Here is a 21,842-nt window from a genome sequence, read left to right as displayed (position 1 = left end):
ATTTGTTCCCTTATTTTGGGGCTCTGTTGTGGCTGCATCGATGCTGAAAAGTTGGATAAGATTGGGCCCTAAATCTCCCTCACTGATGCAGCTGTGCAGATGGAGCATGTCCTGTACCCTGCATGGTCAGGCAGTATCTGAGGCCTCCATGAGGTAAGGGAGTGTAAGCCTCTACTTTCCAATAGGTCTGCTCAGACCTGTGCAACTATGAATGTTTCCAGAGGACTGAGGATCTTGAGACTAGGATACTGGTGGAGCTGCTTCCCCTAGTAATTGTCCTCAACATGTTTCCTCTTCACCCTGATTCCTCCCCATTTTTCTCCCCTGTGCCCAGTTCCACATCCCCCTGTGCCAACTTACTGATGTTCTTGGTATCCTGGAAGACCGTTGTTGCTTTGCTGCTTGGTTGTGTGCAAAAGGCCATTGCACTGCTGGAGCATGAGTTCCATCAGTGCAGTGGCCTGTTCAGATTGGGCTCCTGTTCAGTTAAGAGGAAGCTTGTTTGGTAATGTTGACATTTAGGCAGTGATTCCCTCAGGGACCTATTGACTTATCAAAGTCTGAGCACACTCTTTGTCACATCATTTTGGAAGATTATAGATCTTATAATAGGCTTATAAAGTGACTTTTTCATCCTTTTTCAGTTTAAAATTATGTGGATACAGTTTCTTTAAGAATATCACTAAAACCTTTAGTAAAATTAGGAAAAGTTACATGCACTTTACATGTACATGAGAGTTACATGAGATCTATTGAGCTCAATGAGTCTGAATTCAATATTTGATTTTTCTGTGTATGGACCATACTGATTCTAATGTACATACTGAGTGTTCTTCTAGATCTAGCTGTAGTGATGGGCACATAAGTGATGTCCATCAGGGTTGTCCTTAGGAGCTGCAGGGCCCAATGCAAAACATTTTTTGTGTGGCCCCCACAAGGGTGAGGGCCCATACTCACCAGGATGAGCGGCAGTGGCAAGGCACCTGACAGCAGTGTTGCTACCAACTGCTTCTGAGAGGGGCCGATTTCAAGCCAGTCAGACTCAGAGGCAGGCAGAAGAGAGAACTGTTCAGTGACAATGCTCTGCTCACTGCTTTCTCCTTGCAGTGTCTTGGTATGGAAGATTCCATGTCAGAGCGTCAGTTTCAGAGCAAGTGCCGGCTGTGGGTGCTCCACTCACCACCGTAGTTTGGGTCCCTTCCTGGTGCTGTACCCAATTTAGCCAAATTGGTCAAATTGCCCTAAGGCTGGCCCTGATGTCCATAACATGAAGTGCCTTTTGCCATCTTTGGTTGTGTCCCCCTACCGCTGAGGTATTCAATCTGTGCCTCCTGCCTCCTTAGGGAGGCGTGGCTAGCCTCCAGGGGCGTCACCAGGCATCTTGGGGAGAGAGGCTGGGCTGGCCTGGCCTGGGCTGCTCTACCTGCTGACTTGCTGCTTTTCTGCAACTGTGAATGAGGTAGGCGAGGTAGGCAGCGTGAGGCTGGGAGGGCTGCGAAACATGCTGGGGAGAGGTGGGAGAGAAGGCTGGCTGGGCAGGCAGAGGTGCCACATCTCATCATGGAGCTCTCCATGTGCAACCTTGCCCCAAGGACTACATTTCCCAGTGTGCCCCTCGCCCTGGGCATCCTGGAATTGGTCAAGGCTGGAGGAGAGAGGAGTTCAGAGGTGCTGCATCTCATCAGCACAGGGGCGCTCCTGGCTGGCTTCAAAGCGGGAGGGAAGAGTAAGTCCTCCACTTGGGAAGCCCAGCCTGCTCTTAGTGTCCAAATGCCCCAGCCTGCATCCCTCCGTCTTGCCTGGGGGAGAACAGGGGTGGCATCTGCATGTTGGATGTGTGTGTATGTGTGAGCAGCCCCCATCTACTTTGGGGTGAGTTGTAATCTTGCTCTGTGTGGCTGCAATCCTTTCCACACTTTCCTGGGACTAAGCCCCATTGACTCAAATGGGGCTTACTTCTGAGTAGACCTACATAGGCTTGGGGTCTGTGTCAGCTTAACCCAGGATCCTCACCTTTCTCTTTTTCCTCCCCCTCCAAAAAAGAGAAAAAAAGCCACTCTTGATGGCTTTGTCTCCAAAAATTGATTAAAAATAAAAATCCCCATTCCTTTTTAGCCATTCCCCTTTTTCCTCCTGCCTCCTTTTGGGGGCGAGGTACTCTGTTGGCTGCTATTGTAAGACAAAAGGCACAATCCTACCTAGGTCTACTCAGAAGTAAGTCCTATTGTGTTCAGTGGGGCTTACTCTCAGGAAAGTGGGGTTAGGATTCCAGCCAAACAGTCTCTGGGTCTCAGTCTGCATCAGTTTGCAATTAGCAGATACACACAAAACAAAGTCTTCCCCGCCTACAAATTCATCACTTCCCCCTCCCTTTCCAAAACCCTTTAGGTGTGCTGCTAACAAACTCAGGGCACAATCTTAACCAGGTCTATTCAGAAGTAAGTCCTATTATGTTCAGTGGGGCTTACTCTCAGGTAAGTGTGGTTAGGATTGCAGCCTCAGAGTGCTGGCAGCCTTGTTTCTAGTGTATAACACCTTCACCCCCATTTTGGGGGTAACTGAGGTGAGGTGTTGTAATGGGGAGCCGTGGCCAATGGCTACAAGGATCAGGGGAGGCGCGAACCGGAAAAGTTCGAGAACCACTGCCCTACTGGAAAGAGATAATCTGGCTACAGTTACCTGTGTTTTGATAATGCCCAGCTTGAATATAGGAACGTGTTAGACATGACTTTGAAAACTATCTGGAAATGTCAACTTCTTCAGAATATAGCAGCCAGGTTGTTGAGGGACCTGTTATGAGGAACATATTTCTATAGTTTTTAAAGATTTTCACTGGCTTCCGTTGTGTTATTAAATGCAATTTGAAGTGTTGAACACTCCCTTGGTTACTTTTATAGTTGAAAGGTGGGATGAACATCTTTTAAATCAGTGGTTTCCAGCTTTAGGAGCCCCAGGACTATTGAGGCAAACACTGGAGTTGTTGTATGTAGACCATATGCAACCCCTTCCATCCTCACCACACACAAAAATACAATTCAATTTGGTAGCCCATGAGGGAGTGCTCAGCAAGACACTGGAAATGCCAGCTGTGGGGGTCCATTCTCTGCTGTCTTTGGTGGTCCATGGGGAAGCATCTCACTGAGTGAACGGTCCACTGATTACAAGTAAGGGTGGAGAATGGACCCTCCTGCAGCTGGCTCATCAGCAAGCACTGGACCACCAGGGAAGGAGAAAAATGAACTACCTACAACCACAGTTGACACTTCAGTGGTCAGTGGGGATGCGCTCACTTGGAGAGACACTGGAAGTGATCAAAGGTGCTTGTCTTTCTTTTTGTCCTGAGACCTCATGGACCACTTCTCAGGGTCTCATGGACCACAGGTTGGGAACCACTGTTTTAAATAAACAAATATAACTGAAAAATGACTCCGTGAAAAATTTGCACAGCTGACCATGTTCAGGCTTCCCTTTAGAGGGAGTTCCATTACTGTAGTTTTGCCACTGACGTATTTCATGTTACACCCTTCCTGATTGTACTCATCAAAAAGACAATATTTCTAGTCAGGTGTCCCTGACCGATTTTATGACGCTTAAGGTTTCATAAAAGAGTATATTTCCCTGTGTTGTGTTTACAACATTCATTTCATTGATTTCAAATAAAAGTACTGTTAAAGCCTACAAGCAGAAGAGAAGACATACTTCTTCTCTTGTCTTCTCTTGTCGTTGTTCCTTTGTGACTGGTATTCAGAAGTGTTCTGCTGAAACTGAAGGTAACATGCTTCCTGCTACTGCCCTTTTAACTTACCTTTCTCTCATGCTCTACAAACATTCCTAGTTGTGTTTTCCGTGTATCTAAATTCGAAATCTAGAAGATGTTTACTCTCATACATTATTTGTTTTGAAAGAGGAGGCTCCTATGGAAATATTATATAAATAATTTTTAGTGTGATTTGCATGTTTGGGCTCCATGCTCTTGACCAGGGGTGTCCAAAGTTTTTGGCCGGAGGGCCGCATCAGCTCTCTGACACTGTGTCGTGGGACGGGGAAAAAAAGAATTAATTTACATTTAAAATTTGAATAAATTTACATAAGTTTACATAAATGAATATATTAAAGATGAACTTATATGAATGAATGAAGGTCTTGCAATAGCTCAAGGCCTATAAAAGGCCTTACACAAAGCAAGGCTGGCCTTTCCTTTGCTGCTGCTACTGCATCACAGACATGAAACAACAAGCAGTGGAGGGAGCCCTCATCCCACAGCTCACACTAGAGGTCAAACAGTCGCCCTCATGCTGAGAGCAGTTGCGTCGGGCCAGTGTGGGCTCCAGCAAATCTCTGGAGGGCCAGAGGCTCATTGGAGACTGGGGGCTCCCTGAGGGCCGCATTGAGAGGCCTCAAGGGCCGCAAGTGGCCCCAGGGCCGGGGTTTGGGCACCCCCGCTTTTGACTATTCAGGGTTCATGCAAAGCAAGTCAAATGAGCCGCACTTCCTTTGTGTTATCAAAGAGTCTGTCATCCAGAGTTCAGAAGCAGAGCATGACATGGCTTTCCTCCTGTAAGCTCTAGCCTCTTTCCAGAAATGCTGTAGCTCCTGTGTACTGAATAGTGTTTGGCATTTCCTGCTGGCTCAATGCAATGAGAATTTTTGTGTTTGTGTGTGTCCTTTCTCCCCCTCCACCTTTTCATTTCTGCAGTTGTCCCACTCAGTGAAAAGCAGTGCTACAGTGTGTGTGTAAAGGATAGCGAGTTCTGGAGAGCAGAGGAGCTTGTTTTTCAACATTTCTGATGGGTATCAGTTTTCAGCCTTAATTTGTCACATTAGGTTTAGTATTTGGACTACTTGCTTAAATTCAGTTTTGTATATCCGTTTCTTTCTTTTTTACCATTTTAATAGATTGCAAAACAGTTGAAAATAGCAGAAATCAACACAACAAAAATTAAAGTAACCTTACAGTAGTTTATATTAATGCGGAATATGATTAATCTTAATTCTTCCAACTTCATATCTTTATTCAACCAATCTGTTCATTTCTGTCTAGTCATCAATTTGCTGTGCACGCATATTGTTCAAACATTAAATGTGTATAACTTCCTTAATATATGTATTATTGTCCTTCTTGGGTCTTAGTCTTTTTTCAGATTATCTGTGTTATGAACAGTGATTGCACTTAATGATGCATGCGAAGTTTATTGGTCAACTACTGGAATGTGTTTATAATGAGAGAGGCAAAAGGAAAAGGGGAACTCCCAACAGGATGCCAAATGTTAGGTGGGATTTATGATAGAGAGAGAGCCTCTCTGTGCTCATCTGTATATTGAATGAATATGCTAGGATGGGGATGGTAGCATTGCAGCAAACTCTGCTCCTTGTTGTATGCAAGTTTGTTTGTCTGCAATGTACTAATAGTTTGCTGTTGCCTAGTTTGTTAGAATGTGTATATGCACATGCAGTCAGGTCTCCTGCTTTTGAATGATTCTCGACCATGTGGAGAGGTCCCACATGCATATAAATACTATGTATGCACATAGTGATGTTGCAGACATGCAAACATGTTCCAACTTCGGCTTTAAAAAAACAACTCAGTATGAGTTGTTTCTTGGAGTACTCATTGTCCATTTCCAAGAAAGAGCTTTTTGTATGCTTCCTAGAGAATAATGAAGCTGGATAGAATCCCTTGTTAGAAGCTTGAAAAAAAAATTGTACAGGGACATTTTGACTAATGTGAGGACTTTTAGTTTTTCTGTGGCTGGAAATTTGAAAGTCAGAGGATCCTGTCTTATTTTCTTCTCTTTCCCCTAGAAGAACCTTGAGAAACATGAGGATGGTTGTGAAAGCTTTTAAAATATGTTCCTATTGTATTTGGAACCTAGAAATAAACCATTCTACTTGGCAATATTCCTTTTTTTTGTTTTATTGTACTGTTTCTGCATTTCTATTCCTATCAGTGATAATTTTTGTACAGAACATTGGAGTAATGTGGAGAGGCTTCTTTGCTGGTATGAACACCTCTTTTCCCATTTATTCCAATAGTTAATGTGGTTGGATGGCTGCAGCTCTTTCCTCTATAGCCACGCAGTGTTAGGAAGGAAATGCTGTGCAATGCAACCTGTGACTGTTTTTTGTTTTCTTTGGAGTCAGCTGTTTCCTCAGGGAAGATCCCTTTTGGCTCACCACACCTCCTGCTGCAACAAAGAAAAATACTGTGATGGGTCTTTCCTGTGTATTAAATGCATTACTGAAAGAAGCACAGATAGAAGAGGAATCTACTCATTTACACCATGCTTCTTGTGCAGACTCGCCTCTAGATGAAGTGGGGTTTCAGGGAAACTTCCATGCAGCAGAGTTAACCCTGCAGTTTCCTTCTGTATCCATGTTTTTTCCTGGGAAAAACTTTTAACTTTGTCTTGCTAATTTTCCTTTGAAAACCTTACCTTCTGTTGACATTGTGGCTGAGCACGAGTCAGAAGCAGGATAGGCGACATTAATAAAGGAACATGGAATGTTTGTTAGATGCTTGTTAGGAAAGGGACAACAGCCTGATAAGATTCACCACCATTCCATATTTTTCCTGAAACATGGAAAACGCTTTGTATAGTATGCAACCTGAACAGAGATTTTGTAACGATATTTTAAAAACATACCCTTTAGCACTAGAGCCTCTATACCAGGGGTTCTTAATAGGTGGATCGTGATCTACCAGTAGATCGCGAGGCAAAATGAGTAGATCGCGGAGTGCCGACCCCCCCTTCAGGTGCCTCTGGGAGGAAACGCTGGGAGTAAGGCCCATTGTACTCAATGGGGCTTACTCCCAGGTAAGTGTGGCTAGGATTGCAGCCTCACAGCCTAATCCTAGGCATGTCTACTCAGGAGTAAGTCCTGTTATACTCAGTGGGGCTCAAGGTACACCAACATACATTGTACACATAAATGTTATATGTTATGATGGCGCGAACATTGTAAAAAAAACTCTGGTAGATCTCCGGGCCTTGCTGGGTTTCAAAGTAGCTCTCGAGCCAAAAAAGTGTGAGCACCCCTGCTCTATACATTTGTTACATGCCGTGTTAGGAAAGGGGCAACAGCCTGATAAGATTCACCACCATTGTTCTGAAGCCCTTTCTCTTAAGATCCTACTGTGCGGTTGTTAGGCTTGCTGACTGTAATTGCATCTCTCCCGACTAAGGGCAAATTACCTAGAGAATGTTGAATACAATTCAAATTACATTAAATGGTTTATTGCAAAACCCCCTTAGAAACTAAGGATCATCTGACTGAACAGGTTTATGTACGTCCCTGTTCTGTAATTATACAGAAAACTGCTTAGGAGAAATTTGCCCAATGTTACATCAGTCAGACAGCCCAATCCTAACTGAATTCCTGTGTGGAGAATTTGGAGATGCAGCAATGCCAATGCGTTGACGACTGTATCCTGCAGAGGATTTTTGGCTGCTAGCAGTCTCCTCAGGGGGCGGGGACATTTGTCCCTTTGCCCTGGGGCAGGGGTGCCCAAACCCTGGCCCGGGGGCCACTTGTAGCCCTTGGGGGCTCCCAATCAGGCCTGTGGGGAGCCCCCAGTCTCCAATGAGCGTCTGGCCCTCTGGAGACTTGCTAGAGCACGTACTTACCCGCCGCAACTTCAGCATGAGGACAACTGTTCAACATTTCACCTGAGCTGTGGGATGAGGGCTCCCTCCGCTACTTGCTGTTTCACATCTGTGATGCAGCAGTGACAACAAAGGAAAGGCTGGCCTTGCTTTGTGCAAGGCCTTTTATAGGCCTTGAGCTACTGCAAGACCTTCATTCATATAAGTTCTATCTCTAATAAATTCATTTATGTAAATTTATTCAAATTTTAAATGTAAATTCTTTTTTGTCCTGGCCCCAGACATAGTGTCAGAGAGATGATGTGGCCCTCCTGCCAAAATGTTTGGACACCCCTGCCCAGGGGTAAGCGTCAGTAGCTGCAACAAATCAACTTGGAGAGCAGCAGCTGAATTTGGCAGCAACGGTGTGCGCCGGATCCTATCCCTTCCAATAGCAGCCTTCTTGCTGCCTTTCTTTCCTTGAACCAGAAAAATCGCTGTTGCGGAAATGAAGGAACTCACTGTAGTGTGTCTCCTGTTCCAACCTCCCCCCCCCCCCCCGCTGAATACAGCAAATGCCTTCTCAGTGTGTGTGCACTAGTAGTGATAGGGAAGGATACAACTGGGATGTAAAACTCATTGAGTTGAATGGGACTCACTTGCAGGTAAGTTTGTATAGGATTGCAGCCTACTACAGTGAAGAATTAGGTGTACTTATTTAACGACAAGTAGTCCATCAGGACAACAAGAAGAAGTCCATCTTCCCAAAGAACAAATCTTGGTTATTGTTTTAAATGCAGCAATAATAGTTTCTTCGCATTTTATTTCACTAGCGTTCCACACACACACACACACACACACACACACACACACACACACACACCCGTTTTGATAAAAGAGGCCAGATAGAAGTTAGGCACAGACCATACCTACAGGTAGAACTAAATCAAAACTGCATTTTTGCAATACTGCAGAAATGCATCTTTTTTCATTTCCTAAGCAACAAATTATGTGAAAAGCAAATAAAGAATGTCCGTGAAAAGTGACAACTTCATGGCAGTGAGATTTTTATCCTCATTTTGTATTATGCTCTCTTTTCAAGGAACTCCGGGTAGTGTATTGTTTTTCTCTCTTGAGTCACACGATGACACTGTGAGATAGCTAAGGCTGGGAGATAGAACCTAGCCTAAGGTTTCTCAGTGCTTTTTATAGTGGGAATTGAAATGGGTTTCTAAGTTCCAAAACCAAACTGTGTATACAGGATCCCTGTTGGTTTATTTGCATACATTAATGTAAGGGCAAAAGCAACGGGCTTAAGGGTGATTATCTCTCTGCTGCATTATCTTTTGCTAAATCTGAATCCCTTTGGAGCAAGGAACCGTCTTCTCATTCCTTTTACTATGTTAACTGCTTTGATAACTCTTTTGTTTAACTTGTTTTTTTGTTGCAAAACAGTATATAGGTTGAGCATCCCTAATTTGAAAATCCAAAATACTTAAAAACCCAAAACTTTCTGAGCATTGTCATGATATCACAAGTGGAAAATTCCCCATTTGACCTTATGTGATGGACTATAGTTAAAACACAGCCACACAATAGTTTATTTAGGATCCCCAAGGGGGAAAAATTCCCCTTCAGCTGTGATATATATTTTCCATGCACACCCAGATTCTCGCATGCAAACACACCCCCAAAGTAATAAAATGGCATGTGTGCAGGCTGGGCATGCCAAGGGCAGGCTGTATATATTATTTGTATTGTTTAAAATAACCTCCAGGCTATGTGTGCAAGCTGTATATTAAACATAAAAGATTTTCTTGTTTATACTTGAGTCCCAGCCATAAGATATCTCAATCATTATGTATATCCAAATATTTCAAAATCTGAAACACTTTTGGTCCTAAGCATTTTGGATAAGGGATACTTAACTTGTATAGGTATTCTGAATAAATACTACTTACAGGATCATCACAGCTTACTTCAGTTTGAGTAATTCACTAAAAACAATACATCTAATATGTATTTCACATATATGAATTCTGGTGGTATTAATTAGCTCTCAGATTAAAAAAAACATTTTTAAAACAAAGCAGCCTGATGCTAACCATTAAATTCTATTATTATTATTATTATTATTATTATTATTATTATTATTATTAACAACAGTATTTATATACCGCTTTTCAACTAAAAGTTCACAAAGCGGTTTACAGAGAAAAATCAAATAACTAAATGGCTCCCTGTCCCAAAAGGGCTCACAATCTAAAAAGATGCAAATGAATACCAGCAGACAGCCACTAGAACAGACAGTGCTGGGGTGAGGTGGGCCAGTTACTCTCCCCCTGCTAAAAAAAGGAGCACCCACTTGAAAAAGTACCTCTTACCCAATTAGCAGGGGTTCTATTGATTTTATAATTTGTTTTGATTATTTATATAGTGTCATCCATGTAAATGGCAGTTTATTTAGAGTGAAAAGATACTACTGCACTGAGGGGTTTACAGTATAAATTTTGGCACAAGGGAGACAACAAGGAGGGAAGGGATTGGAGCAGGGACAAGCAATGGAAAAATATATGATTCTTTCAGTGATTTCAGTTGGTTTTTCTTCTAAGCAAATTTGTTTATGATGGTCGCCTTAGAGTTTTGTAAATTTTGGCTTAAGATGCATTAACTGAATTCTTCCACTTGATAAACTTTCTTTATTACTGTTCTGTAATAAACCTGAAAAAATGTGTTTTGGAAACTCCTAGTAACCAGCACCATTCAAAGTACAGGTCCAATCTCCTAATCTGCAGATTTCCAACCTGTGGATTTCACTGGCCACAGGTTCTGAACCTGCAGTGGAGGGCTGAACCTGAGCTCTCGGGTCATGACCAGAAGTGTTCTCCAGTTGCATCTGGGAGCCAAACGCAGCCTCTGCAGGCCTCAGAAATGCATCCAGAGATGCTGCAAAATTTCTAGTTTTTATGAAAACCAGAAGCACCTTTCCAGCACTTCCGGGGGCCTTTCAGAAGCCATGCACAGCCTTTGTGGACCTCATAACACCTCTGGATGTGAGCGGAGAACATCTCTAGTTGCTTCTGGAGGTAATAATGGATTGACCTGCAGATTTGCTTATCTGCGGGCTTTGGTGTCTGCAAGGGGTCTGGGAATGAATCCCCATGGATACCAAAGTCCAACTGCAATCCTTTTTGGGTTTTTATGTCATTGAATATTTATCAACAAGATGTGATCAGATCTGTGTTGTTGGTTACTGTTGAGAAATCACACCTAACTGCTAATTATAGCATTAATCAATGGGTGTAGTCAAGGAACAAATCTTACCTTTAGCAACCTGTTGCTTTCATTATGTACCTGCAAATCGGGTAGAACAGGTGTGGGTAAATTTGGGAGATGGCTTGGGAGGTAGCATTTTCTTACTTTTTTGTATAAGTCAAAGGCACTGCATATACTCATGTATAAGCCAATCTCATGGATAAGTTGAGGGCATGTTTTACACCAAAATAATGGAATTGGCTGTGACCTATAGATAATTCGAGGGTGTATGAAAGTCCTTGAAGTAGATAATTTTTTCCCTGATTTTACCCAAGGGTAGATCCTGAAAAACAACTTACCAGTAATTGTTCTGAAGCAGCTATTTTCCAAACAGGAAGAAAGGTGAAGGAGATTATGGACATTGTAGGCTTTGTGAGGAGTACAGTATTTTCATAGCTGCAACCCTTACAAAGACTGCTTGGAGAATAGCCTGTTTCTGTGCTACTTCAGAACGAAACAGCTGTTTTTTTCCTTTTACCCCAGCGTTTCCCACTTCTTCTGCCAGTCTGCCCCTTACATCACCAAGCAGCTGTTCCAAGAAGGCAAGGAGGCCTTACCACACTGACCTGTGTATAGTCAACCCATGTTTTCAGGGTCAATTGTAAGGCATTCATTTTTTTTTTACTTAAATACAAGTATATACAGTAGATTACACAGGCCTACAAAATTGAGGGTCAGAAAGGTTTTCCCAAACTTTATGGTGGTTTGATATGAATTTGGGAAGCTGATTCCAAAAATGATATCCGTTTTGCCCTATCTCGTCTAGTTTTGGAGATATAGTATAACCTCATTAGTGAATGGTTCAAGTAGCTTCCTCATGAGGAAGCTGCTTGAACCATTCACTAAAGAGGCTATGCTGTATCTCCAAAACTAGACGAGGTAGGGCAAAACGGATGCCATTTTTGGAATCAGCACCCCAAATATACCCAGGAATTGGTGTAATGTTTAAGGAAGCAAAATGTGTGTTGGCCTGTGTTATTAATCAAAGGTAGGTGGGTTGGTGGTTTGTGTGCTTCATTGGCTTTGTTGGCAGCCATTATGTCAGCAGCTGGATTGGGCTGGTATATGTGTAAAACGGCCTAAAATATGAAGGTAATAACAACTTGGCCCTTATTGTAATGCTTAACATATAATGGGTGATGGAAGTGTCCCCATCTGCATTTTCTCCACGATGTTCTATAGTTATGTTTAATTTTTCTTGTACTCCTCTCCTTTGCTTTATTCCTTGTTTGCTTTATTCTAGGCATTTGTGTTGTCACATTTTTTATTAAATAAAAAATATATAATTTTCTGAAAGCTGTTTGGTTTTAAGAGTTGTTATATGTACGCATGCATAAAATTCATGTAAGTAGATTACTGTACTGCTTCTTAGTTGAAATCATGGCTCTGTAACTGATTCACTAGTTGAATTCTGCAAAATACTCCATAAAACGCTTTGGGCATAATCCAGTTCAGTACAGATGTCAAACCGTTGAAGACTGCCGCAGGATTCAATAGAGCCCTGGTTTTCTTGTCCCACCTGCCAGTTTGATCACAAGGACAATCAAGGCAATTGGAAGGCCTCTTTGCTTAGTCTGTAGCATTCAAGTTATTTGTGCTCTTGAGCACAAATCATTTACATGGTCCACAGAGAGGGAGAAGGGATTATGAGAGATAAGCTGGCTGCTTTTTCTTCAGTGTCCCCTGGTGCTGCCTGCTTATGTTGTGGGAGTGTGTGTGAGAGAGATGACTCTGTGCATGTGCTCTCTACGCTGTGCCTGCACTTAGCTGAATTCTTTTCATCACAACCCAGGACTCAAATTCCTACATTTTTAGTGATTCTGGCAGCTTAAAGTAATCCTTGACCTAAAGAGATGTTTAAGTCAAGCACAGGGAAAAATGTAAAAATGGGATTGCATTGGCTACATATAGTGGAGAGTGTGTACAACGTAACTGTATGAATTAAAGGTTTGCTATTAATATAGTATAATGCCTACCTGTTGACTGGACATTGTTTGATTTTTGTTGTATTCAGCACAAGCAATATTGGACAAAGTGAAAGAAATGTACCAAAGAGAACTAAGAGAATTCTATACAAATGTATATGTGGGAAACAGATGGAGGGCATGATGGGAAAAACTGACTACAGCAGCATATCTTCAAATAATAGGACCAACACCCAACCCACTTTCTCCAGATATTAGCATCAGACTAATTGGCATACATGCAAAGAAACCTGTCAGACAGGCTTGGTTAGAATAGTGCTCATGGGGAATGGTGAGGCTGGGCTGTTATTGCCACTAAAATTGTCAGTTGTCTTCTGTCTCCTAATCATGCTGATAATTGTCTATTGACAAAAGTTATAATAACACACAGTGCATTGAATTAGCTGCATAGTTTTTGTTCTCTTAAAATTGTTGTATAAACCAGGGATGAAGTATTTAATGTTAAATCTTGTTTGCTCTCATTTTTGCATTATCCTCCTGTTTTTGCAGTCATCCTGTTAATCATGCAGCAGGCCTCCATTGTCCTGCAGTTTTAAAACAAATAAGCAGCCCAATCTTATTCTCATGATGTGATGGTGGACCTTGTGATCTGCCATATCACATCACTCTCAGGGTTGCTAGTTGCTTCTGGTTTTTAATTTTGTTCTCTGGAATTGAAAGAATATTGGCAGAAAATTTATATTTATAAAAATGCACTACAGGTTGCTTAAAAAGGCTGAAAAAATTTCAGAGCACAGAGAAACTTAACACCCTTTGAATTTGGATAGCATATTGAAAATCAGTATTATAATTTTTTAGCTCTGTACGGAATTGACCCTTAAACATGTACAGTGATGTAACTACATAAAATAGTGGTATTTGAGACTGTCTCTAGGAATTTGAAATATTTTAGTAGCCTTGCTGGTAGTCTGTATTGTATTGTATTTGGGATGGTGAAGTCTTTGACTGATTGGCTGAGCTGGTTCAGTCATTCCAACTGCTATGGTAACAAAACTATCCAAATGTTAGAAATCCAGTTTCTTTGAGATAAAGGAAACTTTTCAGGGGGGGGGGGGAATTCAGCTAACACTCCTGTCAGGGGCTCATTGCCTGGCTGGCTCCTGCCTTACCTGGAGGTGCAGGGGGAGCAGAAGACAGGTGGGGGGGAGCCACGGGAGGCTGAGGGCAGATCCTGCCAGTTGAACCTGCGGGCTGCCAGGGAGCCGTGGGTGGGAGGAGGAGCAGCCCCCCCAGAGAGGCACTCCTCCCTGAAGTGCAGGGGTGCCGGGGGACGGATGGGGGAGCGCCCCGGGCAGCAGTGGGCGCAAACCCCCAGCAACCCCCGCAGATGACCAGGCACTGTGGGGAGCTGGGGGCGGGGGGAAGAGCAACCCTCTGGGAGGTGCCCAGCCTCCCACCCGCTGCAACACAGGTGGTGCGGCTCCGGCATTGGCCGCACCTTGCCTCACCTGCAGCTGACCGCTCGGGAGGCAGGGAAGGGATCCCTGTGGCTGGGTCTGGTGGGGGAGGACGAGCGGGGAAGCACGCCGGCCTGCAAGCAGCACCCCCAGGAAGGGCACCTCCCCCCCATGGATGCTGCCCGGTCTTCTCGCCCCATGGGGGGGGGCTCATCCAGGAGCAGGGTGGCGGGGAGACAGGTGGGGAGGAGCAGCAAGAGGCAGGCTGGGGCACAGAGCCACTCAGATGGTGAGCAAGCCTCCTGCAGACTCAGACAGCAGGGCGGGGTTGGCTCCAGGACCAGGTGCCCGGGCTGACTGGGTGAGAGGGGTGGCACCGGGAACTCCATAAAGGCCGGGGAGGCCAGTGATGATGAGGAAGCCGGGCAAGGTTAACAGCCAGGAGGAAGGCTGCATGCCCATGAGACCCAGGCTACCGTAGAAGCCAAAGAGGAGGACCCGGATGGATGTAACCCCCCCTTTTTGGACCTGAGGCCACTCAGCCTCAACCCAGGGACCTGGGTGAGTCTGAATCCCTTTTTGGCCAGAGGACCCTCAGCCTCCTCCCCAGGATCTGACAACTCCCTGGGTTTTTTGAAGTAATCCCCTCTGTTGCTACCATACCTGAGTGTGAGAGATCGAAAGCAAGCTCCACCTTGCTGCACGTGTTCTGGCTACAGAGGTTTTCCGCCCCCCCTTCCCCTCCTCAGCCTCTTTGCAGCTCCAGGAATGTTACTGTTCCTTGCAAGGGGAACCTCTTCCAGGGCTATTTCCCTGCCTGGGCGAGGCGGAGCCTTTTTGCAGTGTTTTGGGCTGCCTGGAAACACAGTTTGAGAAACACTGGACTAGAGAGAGGCTGCACACTAGACCAGGGGTGCTCACACTTTTTAGGCTCGAGAGCTACTTTGAAACCCAGCAAGGCCCGGAGATCTACCAGGGGGGAAGGAAGCGTCTGACAGACACCCCCTTTAATGTATGGAGCCCCTGCTGGAGTCTAGTCAGTTTGGTCAGTTTTGTTGCTGCATGCCTGAAGAGCAGCTAAAGTGTCAGTTTCAGTGTCAGTTTAGCTACTGACTAGACGAAACTGACATATTAACAGTTTGGAGAGACAGGGCTCCGAGATCTACTCATTTTGCCTCGCGATCTACCGGTAGATCGCGATCCACCTATTGAGCACCCCTGCACTAGACCATATATTGAGAAATGAGAACTTGAAACAAAATAGATGAAGGAATATTGTGTAAATGGGCAGAGGAGATGGCCTGAAAGAGAGGACAGAATTAAACTCACAGCTCATAAGGCCAGGAGAAGCCTTGGGTACAAGCTTTATTAACCCTCTTTATATGTCTGTGCCTACTACCCCTTCTCCCAGAAACAGAGCAGACTGAGGATTCTGTCTGTTGTAGATTGCTTCCTTCTCCCATTGTCCAGTAAGTGTCCTACAGCACAAGTTTCGGGATGTCTGAGGCTTGGCCCGAGGCAAGGAGAAACTTTTCCCCCTACCCCAAGGAGAACCGCAGCAGCCCCAATGGGGCTACTCAGATCTGCGCCACCTAAACTGGTAGCACAAATCCAAGCTGCCCCAGGCTGTCCCGCCTCTCTTTCCCCTCCCACCCCTGGGAATGCCCGCCATCTGCCCTCCCTTGCCCTGAAATGCTTCCCTCTCACATCCTCCTCCCCATGCCTCTCTCAGACCCCAGCGCCAGTTGAGCTGGGCCAGTGCAACCTTTCTGGGCTCCGGGGCTCACATCAGCACGGGGAGGCTGGCGCGCATTTATGCGCCGGCCTATCTACCCTGAGAGTGGTGCGAGAGTGCTTTTTGGCACTTTTGCGACACTCTTCAGCCAGCGCAAGGGACTTGCTCTGGATTGCATCCCTTGTGGCTTACCAGGTGATGGAGAGGGATATAGCTGTGGTAGCAGTTTATCATCCTCCTTGCTGGGTGCCATTTTAAAATTCTCGATTAAAATATCCTGGTACTCGATGCTGCATTGAAATGGGACACCTGGCAAGATGGACAGATTGCTGCTGCTCCATCCCCCATTGCTCAGTAGACTGTAGGGATGCTTGGAGATAGGACTGCTAGGTACAGAGCAAGTTTGGCCTGTAGGGGAGGGGGGCAGTTCAGACTCTGGAGCAATCTTTCTGATCTGTGTTGTCTCTACCAAGAATACATTAAAGTTCAAAGAATATATAGTAGTGGCTTTCAACCAATTTTTGGTTGAGATCCGTGTAACAGTTGTGATATCCTACAGAAATCCAAACATGTTCCTGTTCCTCACAGAACATAGAAAAAAGTGCAAACTGGTAATAGGTAATTTATTTAACAATAACAAAATTAAAAGGCAAGCATTTGTACTAGTTAACACTTATAATTAGCATTTAAAATTGCAAGCTGTATCACAAGACTAGACTGGGTGACATGTATGTGAACATTTCCAGTCAAGGAGAGGGGGGGGGGGATGACTGGCTCATACAGGAATTAAAAGTGAAGCCTGAGGTTGGAGGATCTGCAGTTTCATGGTACTCGGGTGGAGACTCATGGAACCTATGACTTTTGCAGAACTGATTGAGAAACACTGATTATGTGCTTTGAAGATATATATTTCTTGAACTGTGTAATGATATGCCTAGCACATATATGCTATAAACTGAGAAGCCCTTACTTACACAGCCACCCCCCCATATCTGTGGAGGATTCCCCCCATGATACTGAAACTGTAGACCAGTGGTTCTCAAACTTTTAGCACTAGGACCCACTTTTTAGAATGAGAATCTGTCAGAATCCACTGGAAGTGATGTCATGACTGCAAATGACATCATCAAGCAGGAAAATCCTAGACTGTAATCCTACCCACACTTACCCAGGAGTAAGTCCCATTTACTTTACTATCATTATTAAAAGCATATACATAGTAGCCTGCTAAAAGTACAGATGTGTAACAGTTCCCCAAATGCATTTACATACCATGGTAGTATCAAGTCTAATATATTAAAAATAAAATATTGAAATGAATGGGGACCCACCTGAAATTGGCTCTTGACCCACCTAGTGATTTTTGCAGCCTGCTGCTTGAAGGCTAGCTTACACAAGGGAAGGAGCAGGATGAGTCCCCATTGCTTCAATTGCCAAGCATGGCTGGAAGCTTTTCACTGAGCTCTTTAAAGGGGACATTTAAAAGGGAAATGTCAGCTTGGAAAAAATGTATTCTAGGCATGGGGCTCAGGATGGCTGCCCCAGTTGCTCTACTGAGGAGGACATCTGGGTTGCCCTAATCTGCTCGGTTGAAGTTTCTGCCACCAAACTAGACTATTTTCTTTTCCAAAAGGTGCCTACTATGTTCTTTAGGGGCCATGGTTATTAGTTTACACAGTGTTGTAATTATAAAACACAAATTACAGGGGAGCATCCTTTCATCAATACATGCAGCCACAATGTTAAAAACACTGCCACTAACTGAGAAGCTACCTAGAAGGCTTGTGTTTGCATCGTTATTTGCATTGGCTATATCCTTCCCTCCATGCACACAGCCATGATGTTAAAAGTACTGTTGTTGGCTGAGATGCTACCATATGCCTGTGTTCACATCTGTTGGTGTATCTATTGCTCACAAGGTCCCATTGACATCTGTTGTGAGATTCCATTGTAAAGTGAGGGTCCACAATGCATTTAAGAGTTGTATAGAAGGGCTGTACTGCCAATTGTGGTTTCTACTATCATTGCAATAGTGTAACTTGGCAAGCTCAGAGATGACAAGGGCCAAAAAGCAATGGTCGGTTAATTTTACATAGTGATTTTAACTTGCTAATTCTCCTTCTGAGCAGGGAGAAGGGTGGATCAACCCCAGGAAGTGGATGGGTTTGGCAGCAGCAGTGCTCACTGAATCCTAACCCTCTTCCTGTGCCTGATCTGCATTCACTAGTCAACATGAACTTGCACCAGCAATATCGCTAGCGCAGATGTGAGTTGACCCTTGGCAGGAGTGGGGACTTACCCTGGGGAAGGGAACAAATGTTCTCTTTCCCCCAAGGAGACGTCAACATGCTGAAACATCCCTGTAGAATACAGCAGGCACCATCTTAGCATTGCTGCATTGCCGCGTGGGCAGTTAGACAGGATTGGGCTATTATTCATCCAAACTTCATCACCTTTGTTTTCTTGAAGATTTTAGGGCATGTATGTTCTATCATTTTCTCTGAAACTGTACCTATTGAAACCTCTGTATAGACTGAAAGCTGAAAAAGGAGTTGAAGCTGAAAAATGAAACATTTTATGTCAGACTGCTTCAGTGCTTCAAAAAATTTCGAGTTCATAACCAGTTTCAAATGGAGTCATATGTGGTTAAATTAGCCAGTATATTCTGACTTCACACATTTAAATCTAGTCTAGACAAGAACATGTGTCATTGTACATCACATCTCAGAATATCAACTAAAAAGGGTAACAGAGCTGGCCTGATTTGACCTAACTGGAACGAAGGAAAACATGAATTTTCTTTTGATCCTGACAGAGACAAATCAATGCAGATCTTCACTTAATTTATTTTTTTCTTGATAATTTCCTCCCTGTATAAGCAGTAAGGATTTGACTCTCTGTGTATTATATGTATACAGTATTATCCAGTAACATGAATTAAAATAATCTGCTTAGAATAGACTCTGCTACAAAATCCAATTTTCAGGCATTGGTATAGTTGAGCATGTTTTCTTCAACTAAAATCTTGGCTGATTGATAAATCTAGAATACCTCTAAATCACAGCTGGTAATGTTAAATTCACAGGTTCAGAACCTCATAGTTGGAATATATTATTTGCACTATTATTCTAGGGTGCAATCCTAACCCCTTGTGCCAGTGGGACGTGTGCTGCATCCTGCAGTTGGGTGTCACTCACGGAGGCCTCCTCAAAGTAAGGGAATGTTACATAAGGCATTGGGAAAGCATTGACATTGACATAAGGCATTGGGAAAGCATAAGTAAGGGAAAGCATTCACATAAGGGGTTAGGATTGCACCCTCACTCAGTTTATTATATTTCAGCTACCTGTTCACAAGAAAAGGTATTGTTCAACAGAGGTTTTGTGTAGAAACTCACTGGAGACTATGGGTTGTATTCAAAGGCATTCCTTGTTTCAGAGGAAACCTTCAGTTATGAATTAAATGCCTGTGCCCATTTGGATACTTTACATGCTTGCTTGCACATGTTGTATAATATGTTGTGTTGTGCTGGGGGGGGGGCTTGTGTGGATAAAGCTAAAATGTTGTATTGTCACATCTTGGAAAAGAAAAATGAAACTTGAATACCATCTCTTCTGACAGCAAGCAGACAAGTGGTCAACATCAAAAGCCCTAAGATGTTCAGGTTAAAAAAATAATTGGGGCCTCTGACCTAACTCATGCAATATTAAATCCTAATTGTCAAAAGCAGTGACAACTAGATCAGGGCCATTGAACTTGAGACATTTCCAAGCCCCCCTTTGGAGCAACTGGAACAAGCTTCCATATCAAGCAGTCTTTTGAAACAAAAAGTTCAGAAAGACTGCACAACCAAAACTTAAAAGTAGTTGGAAAATGTATTTAAGAACTCAACATAACCCTTTTAATTACTCATCTGGATGGTAAAGTTTAAGCTTTTCTTTCCAAGAGAAATTCATAAACTTGTAAGAATGTCCAGCGCCACATGCATAAAGGCAAACCAGTGATTAAGGCAGCTGTATATAATGTTCTCAGAAGGCTTGTATCTCCATATGGAAGGAGTTAAGTGCAAGTTTTGGTTGGGGGCAGGGTGCGCTGGTCAAAATGAGAAAGTTTGTGAAGTTTCTTCACATTGTAATTATGATCCTTGAGCTACCAAGTCATTTAAAAGTTAAGAGCATATCTAGTTCACAGAAACTTTATTTTATGTAGTATATACAGTAGTTAATGTTAGTTTGTCATCACTTTAAATTCATTAAATAAATAAATAATTTAACGGGAGGACAATATAATTTGCATACATATTTGATATGTATTAAATATAATAATTGCTTTTAACCGGAAAAGAGTTTGGGTCCATTTTTGAAGTTTTGACATTCAGAATATTATGCTCTCTGAAATTGCCTTTTCAGGGTTGTGCCTGTCATGTTTGTTGTTTTTTTTTGTTTTTTTGTAAGACCTCTAGCTCAGAGTTGATCTGCAAAACCAACTTTATTGAACAGTGCCAACAGGTCACATGTAACTATTTTTATTGCTAATGTAGGTACAGGGGGAGTGTAACTGGCCCACCTCACCCAGCAGTGTCTGTTCTAGTGGCTGTCTGCTGGTGTTCTTTTGCATCTTTTTAGATTGTGAGCCCTTTGGGGACAGGGAGCCATTTAGTTATTTGATTTTTCTCTATAAACTGCTTTGTGAACTTTTAGTTGAAAAGCGGTATATAAATACTGTTAATAATAATAATATAGGCATCCCCTCTAAACAGTGGATACTGGATCCACAGATACAGGTAGCTTTCTGTAGCGATTAATTGCAGCAGTATAACTGCCTTGGTCTATGATAGCAAAAATAACTAAAAGTCTTGTGACACTTTAAAGACTGTCCACACTAGACCAGCCACACTAGACGCTGTGCCAGAACCACCTTTCAGAGCGCGATACCATAGTCTTTCGAGACTGAAGGTTGCCAATACAATACGTAAGCGCTTGTTCAGAAAACCATATGTAACAATAAGGTGTTGCCCAACTTTTTCTTCTTTTTAATATGTTAATTATTTTTAGACAATTTCTCTGCGATATTGTAATCAAATGTGCCAGTATTTAACAAAATCCTGAAAGTGAAACTTATTCATTGGTCAACACTATCTAATTCAAAAACATTTAATTAGTTTCTCTGTGTATGCTATCATAATTAATGATCACAAAGCAACTTGCTAACTTCCAAGGGCAAGTGCTCTTGGCTCTCTGGTGAGCAGAATATACAACTGCACACAGATCCAATTTCCTGAGCTCTCATTTGTGCTCTACTTCCTAGAATAAAAACCAGGATCCTTTTTTGAGCAGCAAAAGAGATTCCTGCCATTTTTAGCATTGCCAAATCTCAGCACAAATCAGACAAGTCCCAAGAGATATTGGGAAAAAATCTCTTCATGGGCTAGTTGGAAGAGAAGGAGGGTCTTTTCCACTGGAGTGCAAAGGGAAGAATGGCAGGCGTGTCTCCCTTGGTTTCTTCCTTTCTGTTTACCCAGCACTAATTAATATGCCTTCTCTCCCCCAATGTCTCTGCATACCCAGATTACTTGCAGAGGAGAGGGATTGCTGATGACCCAGGTAGTCTCTAGCTTTGTAAACTGTGTTGACATTTGTGCACCCATATTCACAATGCTTGATGCTGTTTGTGTCTAGAAGAGTTCTACCATACATTGTGCCTTCGTGGCCTTTTGTAGTTCCAAAACATATGCAGAGTTGGGATAAGGAAAAGAGAATTAAACATCTTGACTGTCAATTTTTTGTATTTTCTGTGCCACTCTGAATTTTTATCTGCAAATTTAAGG

At 43.2% G+C, this 21,842-nt stretch overlaps 1 protein-coding gene across 2 annotated transcripts in view; it reads left to right on the top strand.

The window, feature by feature from the left end:
- NHSL1 (NHS like 1) overlaps positions 1 to 21,842 on the top strand; it is a 191,603-nt gene that overhangs the window by 1,251 nt on the left and 168,510 nt on the right. The gene's annotated exons all lie outside the window — the stretch shown is intronic.

This window comes from Tiliqua scincoides, chromosome 1 (genome assembly GCF_035046505.1).
Source record: "Tiliqua scincoides isolate rTilSci1 chromosome 1, rTilSci1.hap2, whole genome shotgun sequence".
NCBI lineage: Eukaryota > Metazoa > Chordata > Lepidosauria > Squamata > Scincidae > Tiliqua > Tiliqua scincoides.
Note: the sequence above shows the minus strand (reverse complement) of the source record. Positions and strands in the feature narration are given on the sequence as shown.